At 46.0% G+C, this 10,566-nt stretch overlaps 1 non-coding gene across 1 annotated transcript; it reads left to right on the forward strand.

Moving 5' to 3' along the window:
- Nucleotides 1-8,004: 8,004 nt before the first annotated feature.
- TRNAR-UCG (transfer RNA arginine (anticodon UCG)) lies at nucleotides 8,005-8,077 on the forward strand. The gene has a single exon. It is a non-coding gene; the product is annotated as a tRNA-Arg (tRNA).
- Nucleotides 8,078-10,566: the final 2,489 nt, after the last annotated feature.

Genomic DNA, 10,566 nt, shown 5'->3' on the forward strand with positions numbered 1-10,566 from the left:
TTTTTAATTTTTCCCTTCTTGGCCACCATATTGCGAACGGTTTAACATACAAGATATATCGTTCCTGCGACAACCAAAATGTAACCTAGATGGCCAGGTGGTCGAAGTTATTCCGGAACTCTCCACAACTGCACCTCTTTTTTCCTTTACGGCGTGGTTGGGGTGTCCAACGAGAAGTGAGACAATTCCTGCGCCATTTCCTTTCCTCAAAAACCAATCTTTCCACTGTGTGCAACGCGACAGCGGCCAACATACCATCTTATTTGTGTGGGCACGTCAACCATCATTGCTGCTTTGGAAGTATTGCTGTCTTAGAGTATTTCTGTCGGACACGAACCCTTGACAGTGAATACCCGGCCTTCGCCGTGGCTATACCATACTGCAGACTCATCCTGGAGAGAGAGAGAGAGAGAGATGACTTTTATTTTTCAGCTCAAGTCCGAGCCTTCCTCATCCTGGAATCCAAGCAGGATTGGGAAAGGAAACACAAACCAAAACAGAAACAAAAGGCAAATAATGAAATTTATGCAGTCACACTTTTCAAAGAGGCAATAAAATCCGCTGCATCTTTACAGACAACGACACTCTGTGGCGTTCAAAACGCTACGGCTTCCAGTTACTTCTCGGCCACGCGGTAGCCACTGTTGCATTGCAGGTCACACTGGACGCGACTGTGTTGCGCATCAAAGCGGCACACGCGAGCAGGCAACGCGTCAGAACACTGAAGAGCATAGAGGTACTTGACGTACTTGAGTGTAAACATTCACGCTTTTAAACCCAAAAACCCTACTGAGGGGCATGATGTGGGCAGCCTTCCTGGAGAATGCAGCAGCACTGAGAACGCCCGGGGCACCGTCAGAAATCGTCGGCGGAGCGTGCCTCCACACACACACACACACACACACACACACACACACACACACACACACACACACACACACACACACACAGACGCACACACACACACACACACACACACACACACACACACTCACACTCACACACACACACAGACGCACACGCACACCCACATACACAACACACACACACGCACGCACGCATGCACACACACACACAGTTACTAGAACCAACTCAGTTTCACAGCTCCCCATACCGCCCAGCGGAGGAGAGTGTCCCAAGCGGCGGTCACGAGAACTAACGGCGGTGTAGTCGAGCCTTGCTCCCTGCCGGGCGCGTCGTCGGCTACAGGCAGCGCTGAAGCGAGGAGCGGCCGGCACTTATGAGGTTTTGGCGAGCTGCGTTTGCGCTCTACATGGCTGCAGTACTTCAATTGCGGCAGCTTTTCCTTCGAAGCTGCGTGTTATCTTGGAGAACACGTTTGTGTGATGCGAAATTAGGCTTTTAATATTGTGAAAAAAGTCCAAAAATTCTGGCAACACGCTCGCGAGCATTGTTTCTTGCTTTGCTCAATGGCTTGTGTTTTCTAGCGCGTATCCGAGTGCCTAGTTCCTATAATGTAAAGAGGTCAGACAAAGTTTCAGTGCGTGGGTGCACTCTACTTTAGGAGGGAACGTAGTGAATATTCGAATATCCACTGCGTTGTCGGTAATGCTGCGGACTCCAGACTGTCACTTTGTGGAGCGCAGCTGGGCATTTCGGAATGCACTTTTGCGATCTCGGAATTCTCTAAGTTACCTCGTGGCACTGCTGTTGCGACACACTGGGCACCGCGATCCATTGGAGGCTTTCTCTTCGGCGTAGTGCATTTTGGCTTTGAAATATGCGCCTGGAATAAAGGAAACAGCTTCGGAAGAGAGCCTGGTGCCAGCATCCATTTCCCTGTCTCCAAAAGCACTTCCGTACCTTGCACTACATGGGGATAGTCCTTTAGAAGGTCTCCTTCTTCGAAATGGAGATCACAAACTTTGCATTTCGAAGTCAGTTTGCGATCCTTTCTGTGAAGTGCACGCTTCCATCTTTTAAACTCGATGTGGTCTTTTGGCGGCCCGAAGCAATGACGGTCCGTTGAGTCATCGTTGCGATACCCGCTATTGCACCCCGGTGAAAAGCAGGTCGGCATGAACAGGTCCGATGTCACAAAATACAAACAAAAATACAAAAATTAACTAAGAAGCAGACGACACAAAGCGGCTGTCGCAAGCGCGCTTTACAAAGGGCGCAGCAGGGCAGAAACCAGCGTCTCCGCTTCGGCCAACGTTTCTAGATAAAGACAGTTGGAAAACATGCTCCTGGTATGCGGCCCCTTTCTGTCGCCGATTTCATCTCAAAGAGATACGAGCGCCATCTTTCGGCTGGTAGGAGTACCGCGTTTGTTCTTCCATGGCCTCCGTGCCTCCGTAACCAGCTCAAGCATCGCCACTTTAACACCGCGCTTGATCTCAGAGGCCACGATTTCTCTTCACCGCCGCGGCGCCCATTGGCTCCGCTTGGTCACAGTTTGCTGCCCGAATGATTACTGTTAGCTCGCGCCTCGCATCGTCTGCGCAGGGGGCGGCTGCTTCTAGCCGCGCTCATCTACGAATTGCGAAGTCCGCGTGCGCTCTACGTCTGGGGTACGTCAGGGCAGGATGCTCGAGGTTGAGCCTCTGGCTGTAAATATCGGAAAAAACTGGAAGCCCTTCTTTCCGCGGTTTAGAGAAACATGACGTACCGCTTGCCTCCTCGTAGTTTATGTTGATAATATTATATAAAAACGTTGAGCTGGGAGTAGCAGACGACGCGCTCATCCTAAAGCGACCGCAGCGCCACCGCCTAGACGGTGATCGCGTGGGGCCGCTCTGCTCCCTGGCTCGCCGGCGCAGTTTGCCAACTGTCTTTACTAGAAACGTTGGCTTCGGCGGACGCGGTTACTGCGACGCTCGTCTTTTCTATCTCTGTTGCTGTTACGTTAATATGTAAATAGTTTTATTACCATTGTACCTCTCCCCCTGTCCTTTCTACAATCCTCGCACCTCTTTCATTTCACTCCTACACACTGCCTGCTATCCTTTATTTCTGTTGAACCATCTGAGGTGCTTTCAGCAGCGATGGCAGATGCCGGAGCTAGCAACAATCTTTTTCCTTTCATTTACCATGTATTGCTTTCAACTCTCTTCTGTCTGCACGTGGCAGCGGTGGTGGCTCAGCTGTATATCGGTGGCCCGAAGAAATGACTGTCCGTCGTGTCATCGTTGCGATACCCGCTATTGCACCCCGGTGCAAAACAGGTCAGCATGAAGAGGCCCGATGTTACAACATACAAACAAAAAATTCAGGCGCCGCTTTGAGGATCTAAAGTGCGCGAGACGAAAGCCTTTCCACGCAACTTTGGCCGCACGGCTGTCTGCACACACGAGGCGGCAGAACCAACGTTATTTTGCGAGGAGGCAATGGGGTGACTTGGTTTGGCTAGCCATGACTAATTGGGTCATGACCCATGCCTTACTAGTCATGATTGGTTACTAACTAGTCATGATTGGTTAATGACTAACTGGCCATGACTAGTCAATTGATGGCTGGTTAATGACTAGCTAGTCATGACTAATTAGTTGATGACTAACTAGTCATGATTCGTTAATGATGAACTAGTCATGTCTGGTTAATGACTACCTAGTCGTAACTAACCAGCAATGACAAACCAGTCATGACTAGTCATGACTAAGCAGTCATTAAGCAATAATAACTAGTCATGTCTGCTTAATTACTGACTACTCATGACTAACCATTCATTGACCAATCATAACTAGTCATGACTACTTAATGACTAATTTATCATGACTGCTTAGTGACTAACCAGTCATGACTAATCAGTAATTAGTCATGGTTAGTAATCACTAACCAGTCATGACTAACCATGAGTGGTTAGTGGCTAGCTAGTCATGACTTACTAGTCATGATGGGTTATTGACTTACTAGTCATGATTGATTATTGACTAACTTGTCATGATTAGTTAATGACTAACTAGTCATGATTGGTTAATGACTAACCAGCCATGATTGGTTAATGACTAACTAGCCATGAATTGTTAATTCATGACTGGTCAATGAGTAGCTAGTCATGACTAATTAGTTGATGACTAACTAGTCATGATTGGTTAATGACTAATAGGTCAGGACTATTTAGGCCATGACTAATTAGTTGGTGACTAACTAGTCATGATTGGTTAATGACTAACTAGTCATGACTAGTTAATTGATGACTGGTTAATGACTAGCTAATTTGACTTATTAGTTAATGACTAACTAGTTATGATTGGTTAATGACTAACTAGCCATGACTAGTTAATTGATGACTGGTCAATGAACTAGGTAGTCATCACTAATTGGTTGATGACTAACTAGTCATGACCGGTTAATGACTAATTAGTCAAGGCTATTTAAGTCATGACTAATTAGTTGATGACTAACCAGTCATGATTGCTTAATGACTAACTAGTCATGACTAGTTAATTGATCACTACTTAATGACTAGCTAGTTTCACTTATTAGTTGATGACTAACTAGTCATCATTGGTTAATGATGAACTAGACATGTCTGGTTAATGACTAGCTAGTCACAACTAACCAATCATGACTAACTACTGATGAGTGATTAATGACTAACGAATGACTAACCAGTCATGACTGGTTAATCATCACTAGTTAGTCATTAAACAATCATGACTAACTAGTCTTGAGTTAATCATCACTAGTTAGTCATTAAACAATCATGACTAACTAGTCATGAGTTAATGACTGGTTCAAATGCCAAATGAATAGTTAATGACTTCAAATGCCAAGGGCCCTGGTTCGATGCTCAGCCTCGACACAGCTTTTTTAGTAGTGACGCCGAAACACGGACACATCTGCCGACACGGCTGCAAACGACAGTATGAGGCATTAAAGGCTTTCGCCTTAAAATTAACTGAGAAGCGGACAACACAAAGCGGTTGTCGCGAGTGCACCTTAAAAAGGGCGCAGCAGGGCAGCGAGCCGCACAGAGCGGCGACGAGGGTACGAGGGAGCAAGACTCGATCGCAGCGCCACTAGTTCGCGCGACCGCCACTTGGGACAGCTCTCTGGGCACCGCTGTGAAACTGACTTGGTTCTAGTAACGTTGCACACACACACATACGCCGCCGCGGTGGCTCAGTGGTTATGGTGCTCGGCTGCTGACCCGAAAGACGCGGGTTCGATCCCGGCCGCTCCGGTTGAATTTCTTTGGAGGAGAAATTCTAGATGCCCGTGCGCTGAGCGATATCATTGCACGTTAAAGGACCCCAGGTTCGAAATTTCCGGAGCCCTTCACTACGGCGTCCCTCATAGCCTGAGTTGCTTAGGGACGGTAAACACACACACACGAGCGCACACACGATCACGCACACACACACACACGCAGGTGGAACCAATGGTTAAAACAACCTGGTTTTGCTGCTGCTGGCCGAGGGACCAGTTGCGATAGCCGCCATAGAACGAGGAGTCACAGTAGCGACGCGGAGCGTAATACCCCTGTCAAGCGGGCAAGTTAAGTGCACTTACGGAAAGTGTACTTTGCTGTAAGTACACTTTGCCGCATCTAAACGACGCGAGTGGAGTGTCACTCGCGGAAAGTGCGCTCCGCCAGGAGTGCGTTTACAGACCATACTTTGCTGGCCGAGTGCGTAGCCTCGACGCCAGCGGTTCCAATGGTACAAAATTTATAATGCATAAAAAGTACTTACAACTTTATTTTACATGTTATAAACTGTTTTCAGAAAAACGTTCGTTGGTTATAGGTACAACCGAAGCAACAAAACAAGTAAACGTGATCAGATGCAACATCGCTGCCCGCCGCCATCTTGTTTGTTGTCGAAATTCTGGATAGCCTTGGCTGGTCTTGGCTTTTCTGCTATTTAAATTTTTTTTCATCGTTATAAACTGTTGAGCCTCGCTTTATTTGCACTATCACGTTAAGGAATCAAATATTATTAGTCCTTTTTCTTTTCCATCGGCCTGTTCAGAAATTCCGCTCATTTTCTGTAGCAATTATTTTTTTACTATGAGTGCACTTTGCTTTCCCGTTTAGCACCGCGTAGCCCAAAGTGTCACTCGGGATGCCAAAGCGCACTCCCCGTAAGTGCACTTAACTTGCCCGCTTGACAGGGGTATAGAGAGAAATAGGTAGAAATTAATTTAATAAAAATAAACACGTCTTTCCATGAGGGCATAAATATTTAGTTTCTATTTTCACTTCAGACGAGCACATTCCAGTGTGCCAGTAAGAGTCAAATCCCCAGCAGCTTGAAAGTGAAGTATTTCCTGGTAATATGGGAATATCACCATCAAATACTTCTGAACACAAGCTTCTGGTCATGAAATAAAAGCTGACAAAGTGAACATTTTGCTTTGTTAGTGTTTCGCAGAAGAGCCACCGTCCTATGCAGCTGCACGGAGCTGTTTTTTAATATCAGTCTAACAATAGGTTTCAACTTCATCTACACGCACTCGGCGAAACCACACTGTATTGAGAAAAATGCCTCTTTTCCCCTCTTTCATTGAGAGCACGGTGTTAAGTGCTATTGTCCCAGCAAAAGTGACAGTCACTGAGACAAACCAGCACTAAACAGCTCTGCACCCGGGTAGTCTATGAGCGCATTTTCGAATCCATGCATTCTGCTTCCAACTAAAAACAGCTCCGAATGCGCATCATGCGTTGAATATACTTCAAAAATTTTACAAAAAAATTATTGTGGCAAAAGAAGCAATATTACGTTTATTTGAAAAATAGCATATTGTTGCCAGACTCTCGTGAAAAACACTGTGGCCAGATTTCGAAAGTAAATTAGTAATTTATTTCAAAACAATATTCTTTAAGAACCACATATTACTTCACGGCAATAAAAATGATGACTTAAAATTGGCAACGCGTACGTTATAATTTTGAGTTTATGTAATACGCACATTGTGTCTAGATTTTCGAGCTTTAAAAGTGCATAGTGGCCAGACTTCTATGGTAAATGACTTTTTTTTAACACTTTTTAGGAGTCCATTATTACTTAACGTCATTTAAAATGATGACGCAAATTTGGCGACGCGTAGATTATGATTCTTTATGTGTGTGTGTGTGTGTGAGGCACATTGTGTGCAGATTTTCGAAGTTAGAATAGTGGTGGCCAGAGTTATATGCTGACAAAGAAAAACAACTTTTTCTTTTTTGAAACAAGGTTTGCGTTATAGTATACGACGTGTTTTTATATGTGTGGTAAAAAGTTATGATTTCCTTGAAAGGTTCAATTTGCTTTACAGTCTCCAAAATCGACTGCAGTCGACATCGATGGCTGGGCAGGTAAAGCTTCGAATAAAACTAATGTTAGTATAATGTAAAACCATAGCGATAAAGGAACGTTGCATTATTTCTAAGGTTTGACGTATCTCGGAATATTTCTGTTTGGCACGTAGTGAGGTTTTCCTATTAGCAGAACTTTTCTGTTTCATGAGACGGTATTCAAGTAGAACTTTTTGCTCGGATAGATGGTCCATTCTGACGTAAGTTCGGCAGCGCGAATGAAGGTGCCCGAAGGCGTCCCTTCTTCGTTTCTACTTCGGGCTTCTTCATTCGCCCTGCTTTACTTATGCCTTAGAGATTGTGATTGCCATAGAGCGCATGTACAGTCCCGAATTGTCACGAGAAAACTCTAAATGTCACCCATCCGCCGTGATCAATTATGGCACCCTTCACGGTAGGCTGTTTAATCTTGGAGTCGATGCTGTCCGTTTCAAGGGGAATTTTTAAGTAGCACGTATTAATTGTGCTCTGTTGTATTTCGTGTCGCTTTGTAGCCCCAGGCTGCAACATCTTATTAACTGCGCGGTTAAACGTTTCAAAGTTTAAATGTTTACTGAAGGTCAGGAAAAGTTATTCCAGCGTTTATTTCCAACGTTTATAAAACAACAACAAACGAACATATAGAACAAACGAACATATAGAACAACACACAGACAAAAAAAAGGAACGTGGTAGTTAATCTTTGGTTACACTCTTCCCCTGTATTAATAAATAAAATAGATGAACCCGGAGGTCTCTGTGGGCCTGTGGCGCAACGGATAACGCGTCTGACTTCGGATCAGAAGATTCCAGGTTAGAGTCCTGGCAGGCTCTTTTTTAATTTTTCCCTTCTTGGCCACCGTATTGCGAACGGTTTAACATACAAGATATATCGTTCCTGCGACAACCAAAATGTAACCTAGATGACCAGGTGGTCGAAGCTATTCCGGAACTCTCCACAACTGCACCTCTTTTTTCCTTTACAGCGTGGTTGGGGTGTCCAAAGAGAAGTGAGACAATTCCTGCGCCATTTCCTTTCCTCAAAAACCAATCTTTCCACTGTGTGCAACGCGACAGCGGCCAACATACCATCTTATTTGTGTGGGCACGTGAACCATCATTGCTGCTTTGGAAGTATTGCTGTCTTAGAGTATTTCTGTCGGACACGAACCCTTGACAGTGAATACACGGCCTTCGCCGTGGCTATACCATACTGCAGACTCATCCTGGAGAGAGAGGGAGAGATGACTTTTATTTTTCAGCTCAATTTCGAGCCTTCCTCATCCTGGAATCCAAGCAGGATTGGGAAAGGAAACACAAACCAAAACAGAAACAAAAGGCAAATAATGAAATTTATGCAGTCACACTTTTCAAAGAGGCAATAAAATCCGCTGCATCTTTACAGACAACGACACTCTGTGGCGTTCAAAACGCTACGGCTTCCAGTTACTTCTCGGCCACGCGGTAGCCACTGTTGCATTGCAGGTCACACTGGACGCGACTGTGTTGCGCATCAAAGCGGCACGCCCGAGCAGCCAACGCGTCAGAACACTGAAGAGCATAGAGGTACTTGACGTACTTGAGTGACGTACTTCAGTGTAAATATTCACGCTTTTAAACCCAAAAACCCTACTGAGGGGCATGATGTGGGCAGCCTTCGTGGAGAATGCAGCAGCACTGAGAACGCCCGGGGCACCGTCAGAAATCGTCGGCTGAGCGTGCCTCCACACACACACACACACACACACACACACACACACACACACACACACACACACACACACACACACACACGCACACGCACACGCACACACACACACACACACACGAGAATTCAGTCCGAAACGAGAATTCAGTCCGAAGCGAGAGGTCCGGCTTCGACGGGCGCCGCCATGTTTGTCGCCGCGCGGCTATAGCGCGGCGGAAATCCAGATGGTTGCCAGATGCGACTACCATCTCATACAGATGTGTTCCCACATTAATAAATTCTATTTTAAAATGTTCTACCGCACTCCTTGGCACCACAGCTGGCTAAACGGTAATTTGAGTAAAGAGCTATCGGTTGCCGCAAAGAAAATATGGTCGATAAAATTCAGTAGACTGACCCTTTAAGCAAGACTCGATCGCAGCGCCACTAGTTCGCGCGACCGCCACTTGGGACAGCTCTCTGGGCACCCCCTTTCGTTGCGTCGTCCAATCTGTCAGCCTATACCCTATTAATTCTCCTTTTCCTCTAAAGCTCCTAATCATTCCAACAGTTCACCGCCTGTGTCTTGGCCACTCCCCCGTAGTGGGTATGTGCCATTCTACTCGAGGCCAACCAACCAACCGCTGTGAAACTGACTTGGTTCTAGTAACGTTGCACACACACACATACGCCGCCGCGGTGGCTCAGTGGTTATGGTGCTCGGCTGCTGCCCCGAAAGACGCGGGTTCGATCCCGGCCGCGGCAGTTGAATTTCTTTGGAGGAGAAAATCTAGATGCCCGTGCGCTGAGCGATATCATTGCACGTTAAAGAACCACAGGTGGTCGAAATTTCCGGAGCCCTTCACTACGGCATCCCTCATAGCCTGAGTTGCTTAGGGACGGTAAACACACACACACGAGCGCACACACGATCACGCGCACACACACACGCAGGTGGAACCAATGGTTAAAACAACCTGGTTTTGCTGCTGCTGGCCGAGGGACCAGTTGCGATAGCCGCCATAGAAGGAGGAGTCACAGTAGCGACGCGGAGCGTAAGTAATACCCCTGTCAAGCGGGCAAGTTAAGTGCCCTTACGGAAAGTGTACTTTGCTGTACGTACACTTTGCCGCATCTAAACGACGCAAGTGGAGTGTCACTCGCGGAAAGTGCGCTCCGCCAGGAGTGCGTTCACGGACCATACTTTGCTGGCCGAGTGCGTAGCCTAGACGCCAGCGGTTCCAATGGTAGAAAATTTATACTGCATAAAAAGTACTTACAACTTTATTTTACGTGTTATAAACTGTTTTCAGAAAAAAGTTCGTTGGTTATAGCTGCAACCGAAGCAACAAAACAAGTAAACGTGATCAGATGCAACATCGCTGCCCGCCGCCATCTTGTTTGTTGTCGAAATTCTGGATAGCCTTGGCTGGTCTTGGCTTTTCTGCTATTTAAATTTTTTTTTCATCGTTAAAAACTGTTGAGCCTCGCTTTATTTGCACCATCACGTTAAGCAATCAAATATTATTAGTCCTTTTTCTTTTCCGCCTGTTCAGAAATTCCGCTCATTTTCTGTAGCAATTATTTTTTTACTATGAGTGCACTTTGCTTTCCCGTTTAGCACCGCGTAGCCCAA

The sequence above is a fragment of the Amblyomma mixtum genome, chromosome 3, assembly GCF_055824585.1.
Source record: "Amblyomma mixtum isolate Tamu chromosome 3, ASM5582458v1, whole genome shotgun sequence".
Classification (NCBI taxonomy): domain Eukaryota; kingdom Metazoa; phylum Arthropoda; class Arachnida; order Ixodida; family Ixodidae; genus Amblyomma; species Amblyomma mixtum.